At 43.6% G+C, this 17460-nt stretch overlaps 1 pseudogene; it reads left to right on the forward strand.

Annotated features, from left to right (window-relative positions):
- Positions 1–2246: 2246 nt before the first annotated feature.
- LOC128429214 (plexin-B2-like) overlaps positions 2247–17460 on the forward strand; it is an 88049-nt pseudogene continuing 72835 nt past the window's right edge.

Genomic DNA, 17460 nt, shown 5'->3' on the forward strand with positions numbered 1-17460 from the left:
CTCATTTATTAAACCATTAACCACCAACCTCATCAAACCACAGCTGTCACACGGCGGAAAGTGGAGATTTTACAAAACCTGTGAACCTCCATGTGTGTGTGTGTGTGTGTGTGTGTGTGTGTGTGTGTGTGTGTGTGTGCCGAGGTCTAAATAATGTGTATTGTCGGGCCTCTGGGTGTCTCTGACAAGAATGAGAGAGTGTGTACGCAGGAGTGTGAGGTGGTATTTGCATATTCCTTGTTTAAGGAGACAGTGCAAACGCACAGACACACAGACACACACACACACACACACACAGACACACACACACACACACACAAACACACACACACGCACACACATCCAGTCAGATGAAGAGTCAATCAGCAGGACCAGTCAACTCGTCTGTCAGTGATTTACACACTTGATGAGTGGATCAACAAAACATGACTGACACATGCTACCACTCACTGTGCGTGTGTGTGTGTGTGTGTCTGTGTGTGTAGCTAACGATGCAACAGTAATTGGCGGAACAACCTAGGAAATCCTCAGAGCCTCTGATTCTCGTCCTCTGAAGGACGCAGCCCCTGAACTGGGACACAGCTGATCTACGTCCTGGTTACACCAGCATGTGCTTGACCTCTGTGAGTAAATGGTCATGTGACATAGGTTCTAAGTGCATTCAGGCTAATTTATTCTCCTTCCCTCTCTAATGATGGAACCATCACTGCCCACATACATCCTGTACGCAGGCAAGAAGACTAAATACTCATCTTCTTTAGTTTATAGCTTAATGTGAGAGTTCACTCAAATCTAAATCTGAATAATTGCTCTTTTTGAGGGATTTGACGTATTCTTAAAGAGCAAAAGTGTGTGTGAGCGTGTGTGTTTATAGTAAAGCTCCCTCCTCATTCCAAGCTCATGACCCTTGACCTTTCCAAACCCAACTCCTGCAAAACACACACTCTCACACACACTCCATGAATCACCGGGCGACGTGCACGGCCTCAAGTTGCTCCAGCGCTCTGATGCCGACTGTAACATTCAGCAGACTTATGAAACAAAAGGTCCGGCCCCTGAGTGGACCAGTGTCAAGGATTACTTCTGAGACAAATTCTCCCCCAACAAAGGCTCCATTGTGTCCCGGCCGGCCCTCGAATTAGCAGCGGGGGCGACTGCACGCTTAACTGGGCTTGACAGCGCCACCACTCTCCCAGACCTCGCTCTCCCAGAATCACTTCCATCTGAATTAGAGAGTGAAACCAGGGAAGGAGATGAATGTATACAAATTAAAAAATAAATCCAATCGACGCAGCCGAGGGTCTGAACAGATTATTGTGAATGTAAACTAAACTGAACGTAATCTGTTTAAAAGTGGAGCTCATTCTGAAGTCTGTGGATTATGAAGTGCAGCACATGAAACATCTGTCAGAAGAATCCGAGTCTCCAGAGGAATTCTGCTTCCTGTCTGTGGATCTGTTTCTTTATTATTATTATTATTAATTATTAAAGGAAATATTTGTTATCATCATCACTTTGTTATTAAAAATACACGTTTTAGATTTCTTTAATTTGCTTGAGTTTAATCTTTCAGTGTCAAGTCTGAAGAATGGAGGGGGTGTTTTCCTGAGAAACGTTTCAAAATAAAAGTATTTAGCAGGATCTCAAAGGGAGTTTTTTGACCACATCATTAATAATGATTTAATCATTACAAATTGAATAACATGTGCAAATTTGATTTGATGTGTGTTTAAGCTGCAGTGCAAATGAAATGTTCTATTACTTCATCTGTATTAAACAATTCAAAGGGCAAAACATGAAATATAAAGGAAACATACAGAAAAAGAAAGTGGAGAATAAACAATATTAACAATATAAACTTGGTCAGATTAAATCTATAACTTCTGAGTCCTCATCGTTCAAGTTGTTACACACAAAGTATCTACACAGGAAAGACAGAACAACAACAACGATAAGAAAACAAACAGTCACGGAATAAAATGTGAGTATAAAGTAAGAATAGAACAAATGAATATGTAAATTCTTTGAAAGTCTTAATTAAATTTTGATTATAATTTATTCCCTGTTTGTATCTATATTCTTATATTTTTTTGTTTTAGTATTGTCTCTTATATAACTATCAATAAAGTTTGACTTGATTTGTCGTTTCTCTACGTTATTTATGAAGTCGGTGCTTTTCTTTTGAATAAAAACTGCAGATGTGTCACATCCGGTGCTCGTGCGTGTGTCTCTCTGTAACTTGACGGACGTGTTGAAGGGAGGAGGAGGAAAAACGCTCATCACCCTCACGCGCACGCCTCATTTCAGCGTGGAGCTGCTGCTGGATGTGAACGCTGAACACGCACGCTCCTGCCATTAAGAACTACATGCGTGCGTGATAGTGCGTGTTGTCATGACTTTCACCTGAGCCGTGCGTGTAGTTTTCTGGGCGTGGAGAGAGAGAGAGAGACACGCCCGCGCACGGAGCCGCTCGTCCACTTCGGAGCAGTCGTGGGAATCTGTCGCTCAGAAACTTCACGCGCTGCTTCCTGCGCACTTCTTCTTCTCGTGCAGGATGTAAACGTGGGAACTTTTCCTGTTTTTAAGGATCGAGGACTTTTTTATTTCCCAGACTTCTTCTGTTCTTTGGGGAAAAACCGAGAAGAAGAAGAAGAAGGAGAGCAGCGGTGGATCCAGAGGTGAGCGCCGCGACATGTCTGCGTGCTCTGCTTGTTTTCTCACTTCTTCACGCAAAGTTTCCTGCGCATAAAAGACGCAGGAGCAGGATGTGACAGATTCTGGAGGCGACGCGCTGCAGCAGGGAAAGTTACCTTGTTCAGAAAACGTCACACCGAACTCCTCTTGAAAAAAGTACGAATTTAAGAATGTATCGACTATTGCGCAAATGCAAACGCGCAATGTAACGCAGTTTGCGTTGTTTTACGTGTAGCACGGTGCGGTCGGGAATTCGGCGCCGGAGCCACCTCTCTAGCGTCGCGTTATAACGAGAAAAACTTGATTTGAATAAGTCAAACGAGGCTGGGTCGAGTCAGGGGAGCACAGTTGTTTTGAATGTAAACCGTAGTGAAGCCTGGTCAGTGACGAGTCGATCCGGACCAGACCTACTCGTGCTGTTTTCTGGAATTCTCTCCTGGACGAGGGGGAATCTTCATTTAGATTAACCCGGGTCAGGCGCGTGCGCGTGCGGCTGGACTAATCAACAGGCAGAAGAACATCTGGAGCCTCAGTGAGTGAGGGGGTGTGAGTGAGTGCACGTAGGTATCACACCCACGCACGGATTCTAAAATGTTAAATATCTCTTGTGTATCATCTGGTTTGTTGTGAACAGATGTTTCCAGGTGTTAAAAACCCATTTCACCAAACTGCTCATTAACGAGTATTAAGTATTAAGTTAAATCTTTGGCACCAAATGTCTTAAAGGTCATTTTCTCTCCTGAGAGTCTGAACCAGGCTTCACGTGTTTGATCCACAGTTTAATCTGATCTGATAGTTTTGGTTTCACATTGTAATTCAGGGACTGAAGTATTTTGTCTTGCGTGGGCGGAGTCTACCTGTCCTCGCCCCTGATTGGTCTGTAGACGGGCGTTGGGCGTGTCGTCAGCTCGTATTCTATAACTATTTTGAATAAAGTCTTTCGCCTGAATGTGGAAGATGAATGAACCGTTTAGCCACTTTAATACCATATAAGTATTGATATCATCAAAATGGACGTCTTGGTCGTTGACTACAAGCAACTTTTTCTTCTTCTTCTTCTTCTTCTTCTTCTTCTTCTTCTATTGTTTCATGCTGTCTCAATCTAATTTTCCCTTCGTCCTACATTTGGAACCATGAATCTCCTTGACATCTGCTTTCAACACATTGCTGTACATGATGATGATGATGATGATGATGGGGGGGGGGGTGTAATTGTCCCCGGTGTCAGTTAATGGATTAGAATAGCCTCCACACTCGGAGGCTGTAAAACCATCACAGCCGGTGTTTAGACTCGGGTACTTTGACGTTACGGCTGATATAACTCTGCCGTCAGTCGAGCCCGAGGCCTCAAGGCTGCTCCAGCGCTCGGTGGTTTATCAGAACATCGCTGGAGTGTTGGCTGCATTTGAGTTTTTACCTAAATGACGGAGACGAAACCTTTTTTTTAATCTACAGTGGCTTAAAATGAGAAGAGCTAAGGTTTACCCAACGTTCATTGATGTTTCTTGTTCAACTCGAAAGTATTATCGCTCGGTCGTGTTCTTAAAGCAGCCGATAGTCGTCTTAGAGAAAACTCTTCCCTATATTCTCCCTATGCCTCCCTGCAGGAATCAACAAGTGTCTGACGTGGTCAAAGGTCAAAGGTCACGACCTCTCGAAACGCATTTCTTTGCCTCTTGGACGTAATATCACACGAACCCATTGAGAGACGTTCTTTTATAAAACACTTGCAGCGAACTGACGACTCGAGCCTCCAGCATCTGTTGGGAGGACCCTCCTCATCGATGTTTCTGTTTCATTTCATGTTTCTGAGGTATTTAGCAGCTGTAACGTTCTTAACCAGACCATCCCTCTGAAAGCTGCCAGCACAAGCCTCCACACGACACAACACAAACAACATCTCAAAACTCAAAATGAGTCAGTGAGCGGTTGAGCTCTGTGGGGAAACAGCCTTCAGGACAAACTGAACAGTGTCTTGTGTTATTGTCCGATATGGAAATGGAGCATGGATTTCTTAGGAAGGTGTTAACTTCCCCTGAGGTGGTTGGTTATTGGGCATCGAGTTTCAGTTCCGGTTTGATAATATACTAAGAAGGAAAATGAAAGGATATTATTCTTATGTGACATACAGGATATCTGAAGGTCAGCAGGTTTCAACATGGTTCAGCTCGACGTGTTTTAAATTCTTTGTGTTACTTCACTGGACTTTCCTCTGATCTGGAGACTCGGTCCCATCACACAGGGGATGAAGTATGTTCTGGTGAAACCCAGACGGTGCAGGTGGAGCTGCAGGTGTTGAGTTTCCGCCTCAGGCTTCCTTTCCCTCCGTCCTTAAAGAAAGAACAGGTGAATTTCGAGAGAGGAAACAGGCAACACAATAATAACAAGGGTCTGGAACCCATGATTAGTGTCATCATCTATTTAAACCTGTCAAGTAACAGTGAGCTGGATGTTTTCTAAAGATTATATTTATAATTATTGTCTTTCAACCGTTTCACGTCAGATTAGACAAGTCCATTAAGCTTTTGTTTGACTTCCTGTATCTAGTAAGACCGTGGCAGAAGGAATCCGCCCTTCACAGAACCACTGACGTTTCTCACCAGCCACAGACAGAGGGACATGTTGTCTGTGGGTTGAACTGTACATTATTGGAGACGATCAGAAACCTGTTTGAGTGGAATGCAGACGAGCGGTTGAGTAACTCAGCTTCTGTCACGGCCACGTGGTCGAGAGCTGAAGAAGAGTCACACTTCTAATCCCTCATATATATATATATATAGAGGTAAACAGGGGAATCAGAAGAGAGGTAATTATACAACTCTAATCAATGAGTAAGAGGCTCTTCTGGTTTATTACAGGGCAAAGTTCAATATGTGAAGTTCTTATTAAAACCGTTGTGCAACTGCAGGTCTATTCAGCCACTTAGTCAATGCATCATGTTGTGGAAGTCGATGACATGTTTGTACTTGATGTAACTGACATATTGTGACAAATTTAGTTTTTTAAATTTCCGTGTTTCAAGTATATCGACAGAATTGGACGTTAAAGCGTGAAACGAGGCATTTTTATGGAAAGGATTTCTGTTCTTTTCTCAATTTCCCACTTTTAAAGTGTAAAAAGTTGCAGCCAAACTTAACAGAATGTGTTGATTCTCCTCTTTTTATCAGATTTAATAGTTTGTGCCGAACAGCAGTTCAGGGAATCAGCCTTGTCCCGTCTCTATTGGAACCTCGTGGTTGTTTTCATCCCTGATCTGCCGGAGCTGCCGTGTCCAAACGTTGAATTACGTCTCATCACTCGGTTGAAAAACACATGTTTTAACCTCAAAGCCTGAAATTAAATTATGCTTCATAACTTGGCAGCGAGCGGAGACGGAGACTGAGAGGGAAACCGTTCTGCTCTGTCCATGTCGAGGTGATTTAACACCGGAAGGAGCCGCTCGTCCTCAGAGGTCGGAGGTCACAGAGGCCAGAGGCCGGGAGAGCCACACACTCTTCAGCTGGTGATTTGCGAAAGTGTGTTTTTTATTACTTTGCTCGTTCATCTATGTGTTTTCCATTCATGTGATTTCATAGAAGTGTGTGTTTGTGTGTTTACTTTCGCTGGCAGTTGTTTTCCACTTTGAATTATTTAAATGTTTCTGTCGCAGTTCAGGCTTTTAAGGCCATGAAGATGTAGTAAAGATAGGATAGAGAATACTTTCCTATTAAAACATCTAAAAACTTCTTCAAGTTCAACTTTATTTGACTTGGAAAAACAAGCTGTTGTCGGGTTTTTCGCGACACCTTGGATATAAATACGCTCGTTGCATCATTTGTCTCACACGTCCTGGACGTTATAACGAAAGACGGTGAGTCACAGACTGTCAGTGATAAACACGCGTCTGTGCTGAGCCTCTGCTTCGTCTCTGATCCTCATCCACACCTGTCATTCTGTGCTTTATTTTTAAAAAAACACTGTGACTCACACAAGTATTAGAACTCATCCCTCTCTCTGAGCTGCACAGGACTTTATTTTGAAATGCAGCAGGTACGTGTGTGTAGGTGTTAACAACAGCAGAGGAGCTTTCATGAATGAGATCCAGTCGTTACTGTGGAGCGAAACAGATGGAAAAGGCCCAAAATTAAATAGATTTGAATTTAAAGGAGGCCTGGTGAGTCCTTAACGTCCTTAAATAGTCCATCTGCTGCCGTCTGTGTCCTCTCAAAGCTTCAGAACCACTTCCAGCAGCTTTTTTAAAGAGCTTTTTAAAAGTCTTAAATGTCTTTCTGTGATTCTCTGTGTGCCGAGCCGGCTGCGTGAGGACGAGGAAGCAGGTGTGGAAAACATCAGGACAGTTTCTCTGAACTGGATCAGCTACAGAAGAGGATATTAAATGTTTGAACCTTTACGCATAAAGCTGCATTTCAAACCCTGAGACAGAAGCTAAACGGGTCAGTTTAATGTGTCTACCTCCCTTGTTGTCTGAACCTCGGAGTGAAGAGCTGAGGTTTGAGAAGCCTCTGATTTCTGACCTGCGCTCGTCTCGACTTGTTCTTCGTGGATTTGCTTTGTAAATGTTGATCTTTGAGTTCACACGTGGTGGTTAAAGGAATCACGCTGTTGGTTCCTTGTGGGTAATGTTTAAGTTTCCCAGCCTTCCCATGATGCATTGCTAAACCACTTGTGAATTTGCTCTCGACGAGCTTCAGCAGCTTGTTTCCCAAAGTCCAGTCCAGAGTAAACAGAATCCTGTCATATCTCCAGCGTTGGAAAGCCTCCCTGATGGATGGAAGGGGGAATAACGGTGTATATTTTTAGATCAGCCTCTCCAGGAAGACGTTCACAGGGTTTTGCACTCGCAGGCTCCCGGACCACCCGACATGCACCCCCGACAGAGAATAAATCCTGCTCAAGAGCCGGCTGGAAACCTCCGCCCCGCGTTCACAAGCTGAAGTCCAATTTAGGAAGTCAGCTTTTCACCCGGTTGTGGGCGATTTCATCATTTTGGCATTTTTAATCAGACTTTGAATCAAACGTTCAAAGAAGGGAGAGTGAAATAAAAAACGAGATCCAAGAAGAGAACAATGCTCGGTGCGTTCTTCTTCTTCTGCCCTTGAGCTGCGAACAAATCATCACCCTGTCAATCAATCACTGTGACACAGGGTGATGAATCAATCCTGAGCCTTGTGAAGAAACTGGTGATGGATGACAGCAGACCTGGGTTCAGTTCTACTCTATTTACCTTCTTCACTGTTCATACAGGGTGGAGTCGGATGTTAACATCTGAAGCGTACAACCACACTGCTGTATTTCTAGTTTGAGTTTAAAATGCTTTGTCTGCATATTGAAGAAAATAGACAAAAGCTAACAAATCCTACAGAGTGATTGTTGTGAGCATAATGAAACCGTCTCTGCACAGAAAGGCATCATGGGAATAACAGGAGACTTGTCATCATGTGATCCGCAGCCGTCACTTGGACTTTGATCGTTTTCTGAGCTGAAGTTGAGAGATGCAGAAATGAAAATGAACATTTCACCAAAGATGGGATTTCTGTGCTCTGAGGACATTTTGCTAAATTGTTCCTGTTGTTTCCTGATTGAGTCTCAGCGAGGGGAATCCTGAAGAATCACCACATCAAGTCCGATCTCTTCATCTTTCACAAGTCGGTTTCCTCTGCTAAACTCCCGAGAGTGAAATATCTGCACGCAGCCGAACCATCCGCCGTCATTTATGATCCCCCTGATGCTCTTTAACACACACACACACACACACCGACACACACACACTCCATCTCTGTGCGTCTCCACACCGGCTTGTGATGATGGGTCTTTCTCTGCTGAATGAAGAACTGGGGGGGCGTGGACGTCCACTTAGTAACCCGGGTGTTTCCGGCTGTGTCTTTCTCCCTCTCTGTTAATTCGGGGTCACGTCAGTCAGTCGGTTTCAGAGATGTGAGACATCACTCTCCAGAAAGACAGCGTAATCATTAAATGAATAAAAGGACGCCGCCGCCGCCGGCTCGGTGAAGAATAGAAAACATGAAAAGAGACTCAAAGACAAAAAGGATCGGGGGAGGAGAGCTCCAGTGGCCCGCTGTCTAATGATTCCAGCCATCTTTTTTTTATTCCCATTTAATTTCATACAATGCCTCTAATTACTTGCTATTCTGGTTGTGTAAGTCTATTGTGTGGACTTAGTGCAGGAGGACTGGAGGTTCATTATACTGGGAGACGCATGTACCTCAGTGTTCAGTGGAGTGTTTCTCCTTCATGAAGGTTTGTGATCTTACAGGACTTCACCAGTGGGTTTGCATGGTCCAGCCCAATATCTACAAAGTGCTTAGTTTCACTATTGATCATTGTGCTGATTATTCACTCAAATAATCAGTTAATCTCTAAAAAAAGAAGTCAGTGAAGAAGAAGCTTTAACTAGCAAATGTTCTGAATTTTCTATTTGCAAAAAATCCAGATGTTGGCGTCTGGCTGCTCTGATGACGCGACCTTTGCCCTTTGCCCCGTTTCTCTGCTGAGCTCAGCTCGTCTATGTTGAGCAACTTCTCCACAAGTGGATTCTTACTCACGTCCTGGAATGATCCGAAACCAGTGCTTCCCACTGGCAGCGATGGGGAAATGGTTTCCAGTGCTGTAAGCTTCAAACACTCGTGATTTACTGGCCCTCCACAGCCATGAAATCTGCTTAAATGACACTTAAGCAGTGGCTCTAATTTAAAACAGTGGTGGTGTAAGATCGCTGAGCCACAACAAAGTCCCTGCATCTAATGAATCAGACAAATCTCCCCTCTGCCACAAGCCCAAAGCCAAGAAACCAGAGGAATGCTTCGTCTCAGATCATTATGAGCTGAGTTACTGCTGCTTATGCTGATGTTGCATCACTTGAGCTTTGGAACTCTGGAATTGTGTCGGTCGGTTTTTGTTTTTAAATCCAAAATAAGAGCAGATGAAAGAAATATCCAGAAACCATCAAATGTAATAGGTAGTCGACGACTGAGGAACACGTTCATCTTCAAGCTGCTGCTGGTTGAATTGGAGAGGAAAACGTGTTTTACATCCTCAAGTATATATTTACTGCTTTGTTTCTTACTTTATTATAATTCAAACCGTTGTAAATATCATATCTTTTGGGTTTGGGAACGTTAATCTGAGGCTCTGAGAACCTGCTCAGACTAATAATAATTAAATTCATTACTGGGAATGAGAGATAAACCCTCCTGTTGTGGATTGTAGTGTATTGTGGGTATTGTTGCCTTTTTTTACGGCCGGAAACGAGAAGAGAAACGACCTCATGACCTGTGTTTGTGTCCGGAAGCAGGATGATTTACATGTGATAGCATGTGTGTGCGTTGGGTTGTGCGTTTGTGTTTGTCCATTAGCATCGGAGCATGGGTCTAATCTGTGTTTGGACTTCAGGGAGCGAAGGTTGTGTTTGCAGTGGACACAGTCGCAGGTGTGTGTGTGGGTGTGTGTCTGTGTGTGGGTGTGTTGTATCTTTGTGTTTGTTCAGACTGGTGCAGCAGATACAGGGAAAGATACCTGTCGCACTTTCTCTTTGAAACCAGGTTTGTGTCTGTCCACAGGTTTTATTTAAGGTTATTAAGAAAAAGACTTCTCCTCTGTGGATATAATCAAACCTGTAGATACATATAAGTCCTACATTTTTTACTGGTTTTTCCACTGGATCTAATGGTTTTTCCGTCCTGTGATCTCCTTCTTGCTGCGTCACTTCATCCCCTCGGTCCCGTTCACATGAGTCGGATGAATCTGCTTCACCATCACTTCCCCGGCTCTTTATCCTCTCTGCTGTAGGTTCAGGCCTCGGCCACATTGTTCTCCGCCGCCGTTTGTTTTTGCTGTTAGTCCGACTCACTGGTTTCACTGGTTCACACTCTGCACGGCCCAGTCACATACTCTCTGACCTAACCTGCGAGTCTGCGTGTGAGCAGCTGGGTTTTCATTCCACACGGCATGTTTGACATGTTTTTAACATGAACAGACGGGGAAATGTGGATTTCTACAAATTGTTTAGTCTCGTGTTGAACTTCTCTCAGACTGTACACACGAGGTTTAGTTTAAGAGTTAAACTTTGTGTATGAAGAACGTTTTGTGATGACATCTGTTGTGAGAAGCTTTTAGGAGCAGTCACTGTGACCTATGTTTCTGAGTCACCTTGTAGGAAATGTGGGATTAATCTGAAACGGGTCAAGTTCTGTGAGTTGAGTAAATATGGAGAGTTTAGGGATTAAGTCATGTGAAAGCACAGTGGGAGAACTTTATAAAGTTACTAAGATTTAGAGTTAATATTATATAATTAAATCTGAAAGAACCTTTTATTTATATACATGATAACATGAACACATTTAAGTAGCTCAACCATCCTGTAGTTGAACTAATGGTTTTCAAAGAGATGGTGGCAACAGCTGCTGAATTAACTGCATCCTGAGATGTTTGAAAGAAGTTTGCTTTTCCCCAAAGAGTTTTTGGTTTCTCCACTGGGGATTTCTGAGTGGAGGCAGGAGCGGAGCATGAATGTGATCTTTGGCTCTGGGAATCCCCACTGGTTTATTCTGGTTTATTCTGGTCTTGTGGTGGTGCTGGTGGACGGTGGCTTCATTTCACAGAAGTTTAGTTTAATTTATACGTTTATTCAACAAGGAGCCGCCGGGCCTAAGTTCACCGTACGGCGGATGACATCATCACGATGTTGATCTTTTATTAAAATCAATACAACAATACAATAAAGAGAAAAGGGAACAAAATATTTTCAGGCTTTACTGGGACTTTGAATTTTAAGAGATGTTTGAGGAAGAAGGTTCGTCATGGTGGAAAACTATTATAAACAAGGCTCAAAGGTCATTCGACTGCTCAGATGTGAGTCTCTCTCTCTCTCTCTCTCTCTCTCTCTCTCTCTCTCCCCCCCCCCCCCCCCCCCCCTCTCTGTGTGTGGGCTGTAATTAAAACCACTTTCACACCAGGAGTGTGGCGTCGACTGTGCTGCAGCTCGAGAGCAGGAAGCGCTCTCTGGTTTATGGGCTGTGAAGAAGCTGGATGTGACATCTGACTAGCAGCAGCTCCACCACCTCTGAACGTCCATGTTGTCGTCTCAAGCTTTGCTCTCAGCAGGAAGCGTGAGTCACTGATATATATACTGTGGCCACGATGATGTGGAGCCACACACGCAGCAGCCACAGACCAAGATGTCCAGAGAGCTTCTGATGATAAGAGTCGTTGGTGATGTGATGTCAACAAAAAGACCAGATTTTTGTGTGTTGTGAAAACGTCTGTGTTCATGTGGTGAAGACAAAGTCAAAGGACAGAGCGTGGAGCTAATTCTCTGAAGCTCCTTCTGAAGTCAGATCTGAAAAACGGCTGAAAACGATTATCCAACCAGTGAGAATTTGGTTAAGACGTCAGATTGTAGTTAAAAAGCCTCTAAAACCAACTGGTTCAGTTGAGTTGAATCGTCTCCATGACCAGAATCGATGCTTCATTGCGTTAGTCTGTGTTGTGTCAGTTGTGCGTCAGTGTTTTGGGAGAAACTCTTTCCACCGCACAAGCTTTAATATATTAAATTTGTTTATTTCAGGGACGGCTTAGAAAATACATCAAGCAGTTTGAGTGGCAAGTTCAGATCTGCCTGCGTCATCACATGCGTGTTTTGGTGGCGTGTGATCACACGGTTACTTTGACATCTTGTGTGTGTGTGTGTGTGTTTGTGAGTGTGTGTCAGACTGTGATCAGAGGTGTTATGTCTTTTCCAGCTCTTGTAGAAAGACGGGTGGTGATTGGTTGAACACCCACACATACACAGATGCTGTCTCTTAACTTCATGAGACTGAAAAAGGAAGTATATATATATACACGTGTGTGTGTTTGTGTGTGTCTGTGTGTGTGTTCATGGCTGCAGTTTGACCTCATGCCTCCACCACAGGAAACCCCAAAACCTCAATCCTCTCCTCCAATGTTTTTTCTTCCGCTATTTTCTCTTCGTCTAGATTTTATTACTTAATTTGCCGACTTTCCCACACGTCTTTTATTTCTTTTCTTTACCATTCAACATTTTCTTACCAAAATTTAGCCTTTGTTCCTGCTCATAAACAGTTTCCACTTGAATCTATGTTCCAAGGTGTTCTTATGATAAAGCGCATGCACTGTTTGTTGCAATCAATAAGCCACGGCTGATGCAGCGATGGAAATCAAGAACGCACACACAGCTGATTGCACATCTCAAAGTGGCAATCAGCTGCGTCACTTGATATTATTTTTATTTGTCGTCGGGGGTGAAGCCGGGGTTAACGTTGTGTTGTTGTTCGGTTGGAAGAGCTGGAGGGGAGAGAGAGAACCTTCCTGGTGTCGGACGAGGTTCAGAACATCTCGGTACCTTTTTAAATGGAAAGTAAAAACCGAAGGCTGCATCTGGACGACCACATGCAACTCCCATCGTCTCAAAGATATTTACTTGAGCTAGTTCTTATATGACCTACTTGCTCATGTTTCCTTTGCTGCTGAAAACTGAATTATGTTTATAATCTCTGATTATAACCTCTGGAGTCATGTGGACACAGAGACAATCAGGGGGCTGATGATTATATAAATTTAACTTTTTTGTGTGCTTTTGGAGCTGTAACAGTAAAAATCCGAATTTTGACCATTTGTACGTGATAACAAAGGATCTGCGATGAAGTTGGAATGAAGAAACGTATTGAAATGAGAAAACCGAACCACTCTATCACGTTTTGTAACTATCAACATGTTTCTTTCAATGTGACGGTATGATTATTTTTAATTTGTTTTACCTTCCCCTCTAAATAACAGTCTGATTCGCTTTGGATGAAACTTTAAATCAACGTTGGATCTGAGGTGAATCAGGGACGAGGCTGAACGGCTGCTTCTCTGTGGAACGTCTCAGTAATGTTTGTCAAGTGCTTCACATTTGGCTGCATCAGGGGAGGGGGTGTACACACACACACACACACACATAGAGACAGACTCACACACACTAATCAGTGACAGTCAGTATCCTTCACTGAATGTGACACGGCGTCATCCATGAATAAACCAGTTTAACAGTTGCAGTAGCTGTTGACACAGTGCAAGGTGTGGCTCCCTGTGTGTGTGTGTGTCTGTCTGTGTGTGTGTGTGTCTGTGTGTGTGTGTGGTCCTACACTATTAACCTGCTGGGTGAGCATCTGTTCAAGTCTGCTACTCGTTGAGTTTTCCTTCTGGAAGATCTCCTCTCTGCTGTCGTCCACTTTCTTTAAAAGTTCTTTGTTCAGGTGCAAACACTCGACCTTTGACCTTTTAGTTTTCTGTTTGTAGTTTCTCATCTTTTATTTCATGACCTCAGCTTTAAATCATAATGCTTGTGTTATAGAACAGCTGTGAAAATGACAGGACACATAAGGGCATTGACATTCTCATAAAGAAATCTCCATTACATCTATTAAAGGAGTTTGAATATGTTTTTATTATTAAATGACAGAAGCGTGACGTTCTGGTCCTGAACGTTTTGTTCTTTCTCTTCTTCTGGAGTCGTGCTCGTGTTTTTCAAAGTTTTGTTTTTCGATGGTCAAGTCGACCTCGACCCTGAGTTCTTGGATTCTGAGTCATGTTGAATTCTTCAGCGTCACATGATCAACATCAAAGCTTTGTGAGTCTGTCACGTCTTTATATTTAGATTGTGTTGGTTTGAGTGTGTGTGTGTGTGTGTATGTGTGCGCTCCACTTCCTGTGTGTTGGCCTGCTGCCTGTTTGACCCTGCATGATTTGTCTCCCTCTTATTTTCTCTCTTTCCTCTCCCTCCTCACGTCTCCTTGTTGTTTCTGGAAACATCCACAAAGCTAATTCACCAAGTCCAGACTTTTACTTTGAAAAGAATCTGCGTCCAAAACAGTTTAAATTCAGAACTTTCCTCCTCAGGCCTAAAGAGCTACAGACACCAGACACAGATCTTTACTCAAGAGTATTTTATAGTTTTCTATTGTGTCACGTTTTATTTTTCGTCTCCTCCTGTTTACTGTGGATTTCTTGTTGTCTCAGCATTTCCTGCAGATGCTTCAAATTAAAAGCCTTTAAGTGGTTGAAGGGGGGCGTAACACCAACAGTTCCTTTGAAAGCTTTTAATGTGAAACACTTGAGTGAAGTAATGTTGGGGATCCTAACCTGACCATGAGATACCTACCTATTAAACTAATAGTTTATAGGTTATTATGTCAGTAGAGCATGTGGCGGCTCATTCAGACTGTTATAGCTTCTGCTTGTGCTTGGATTCACTCTGCTTGAGCTCAGGCCGTGTGCTTGCACTCGGACATTTGGTTGTTTGGATGGATTTCCTGCTTTCCAGCTGTTCCCACGCTCGCGCTGCTTCTGTGCTTGCATGAAACATCTGCAATCTGATTTCTTCTCTGCCCTCCTGGAGTTTTTGGGCAACAAATGGGCGTGGCTTGAGGGCAAGCGGAGGGTTTTCGAGTGCAAGCGTTTCAAGATCTGAACATGAAATCATTAATTCCTGCACTTCTATAATTGGTCCAAAGTCTGAACTCTCGGGAACTTATTTTAGGTTCACAATTAACTGAAAAGTCTGAAGGTCGGAACCAAACGGGAACAACTTTACGTAACAGAAATCATGAGTAACCTATTATTTATGAGGTGGAACTCAAATTCTGGACTCGTCACCTTCCAGTTGTCGAGCGAGATGATTCAAGTTTTCATTTGTTGGACGTTGAACTTTACAAATCTGAGTGTGTGTCTGTCTCACTGCTGCTTCTCTGTTTCCCTGTTTCTATTTGTCTCTGTTTATTTCTCTTTGTCACACACTCATCAGCAGTGGAAGAGAAGTGCTAAATGAAACCAAATGTCACACACACACACACACACACACACACACACACACACACACACACACACACACCACTCTGCATAGTGCTGGATCTGTCTCCATATAAATATACAACTTTCTGGCAAATACATGTTCCATCTGATGGTGTCTGCATCAGTTCATAGTGTGTGTTTGAGTGTGTGTGTGTGTGTTATAGACTGTGTTGCGGTGTGTGTTTGTGTGCGTCGCTGTGGTACTGTGTGTTAGTGTTTGTGTGTTAGATCATCGCTGCATCTCAGCAGTAATTACCGGCGGTATAGAAACAGACAGGAAACTCTGTGGGAAGGTCAGGACATTCATCTCTGATCCAGCTGTGTGTGTTTGTTTGTGTGTGTGTTGGTGTGTATCTGTGTGTGCGTGTGTTTCCATAATAGCTTTCCTCTCATTTCTTGTCTCGTGCAGATCGGTGCCGGTAATTGTCGCCGTGCATTAATCTCTGTTTGAACGCTGAATATCCAAGTTGACATTTATAATAATGTGCGACAGTGTGTTTTATGTGCGTTGAATAATTCGACACACGTTTCATTCGGCGACGTATCGCTGGCTGAGATCTGAGTCGGAGGATTTGTGCCTGGACCCCCCCCCCCCCCCCCCCCCCCCCAGTGGAGGATCAGGGACAGGGCCGTAAACCAGAGAACTGAGGCGTCAGATAACCGTCGAGTTGTTAAAGTCACATGAGGTGAACGAGGTCGACCTCTGGAAACTCAAATCAATATCAACAACAGTTTCTCCCGGACGCATTGAATATGTCATCTTCTGTTTCACGTTTAATAAACAACAAACAATCAGCGGTTCCCCTCTAAAAAACGCCGTGTCATGGAAAAGTTCAGTGCTCCTCGTCCCTCGAGTATCTGCTGCTCTCTTCCTGTCACATGTTTTATTGTTTATTAGCAGAAGGCTGATCCTGGTCCAGCTCTTAGTTCTCTCCCTGTCTTGTTGTTGGGATTCCTCTCGTCCGTCGTCATTTCCTGGAGGTGCGTTTGTTCCGGAGCGAGGGATTCTACCCCTCCGCTCGCTCCTCTCTTTCACTTTCGGGCCCCGTTTCTCCGTCTTCGCCCGTCCGTGTGGAGATTGTGTTTGTGTGTGTGTGTGTGTGTGTGTGTGTGTGGTAGTAAATTCCTGCTCCAGTTATGAGGTGATTAGTCATATGGTATCAGTTTATTTTGCCAGTAATGGAAACTGCTCGCTGCCAAGAACGCCCCTCTCTCTCTCTCCCTCGTCTTCTTTCTCTCTTTAATTTTCTCCCTCCTCCTCTTTCATTCTCCCATTTGCTCTCGTTTCTTTTCCTCCTCACCTTTCCTCCCTCTCGCATTCTTTTCATTCCTTCTTCAACTTTCCACCCGGTCGCCCTTCTTCTCCTTTTTTTAGATTTTCCTTCTGTATTATCATTTCCTCTCCTCCCCCTTTCCTTGCTAATGTTTTTCTTCTTGTTGACAAAACGGTTCTGCCCGTCCCATCCAGAGAAGAAAATGGTTTTCTTGTGGTTTCACCTCCAGGAAACACATGTTGCATTAATCACAACAAAGAGTAATAGATTAACAAACATGAGTAATAGATTACCCGGTTGTTGTTTACTTCGACTGATAAATATTCTTCATGCAGCTTGAAGCTCTTGAAGCTTCATGTGATGTGGGATGAAGGAGCGGGGGATGGTCGGTCAGGAGATAAACAACGCGTCCGGCTGAGTGTTTACATTTTGTGACCACAGGTCTGATTTGGTAGGAATGTGAGGATGACTCGGACGTGTCAGGCGTCAGAAGCCGGGGATTATGGGTAATTCTGAGCTGGGACAGCGACTTAATGAAACGCAGGCATCAAACCACCGGTCGTTTGGATGTTTCGATGAGTAATCCTCTTTAAAAACAGCTGAGTCTGGCAGTTGGCTGCTACAG

Source organism: Pleuronectes platessa, chromosome 22, assembly GCF_947347685.1.
Source record: "Pleuronectes platessa chromosome 22, fPlePla1.1, whole genome shotgun sequence".
Lineage (NCBI taxonomy): Eukaryota > Metazoa > Chordata > Actinopteri > Pleuronectiformes > Pleuronectidae > Pleuronectes > Pleuronectes platessa.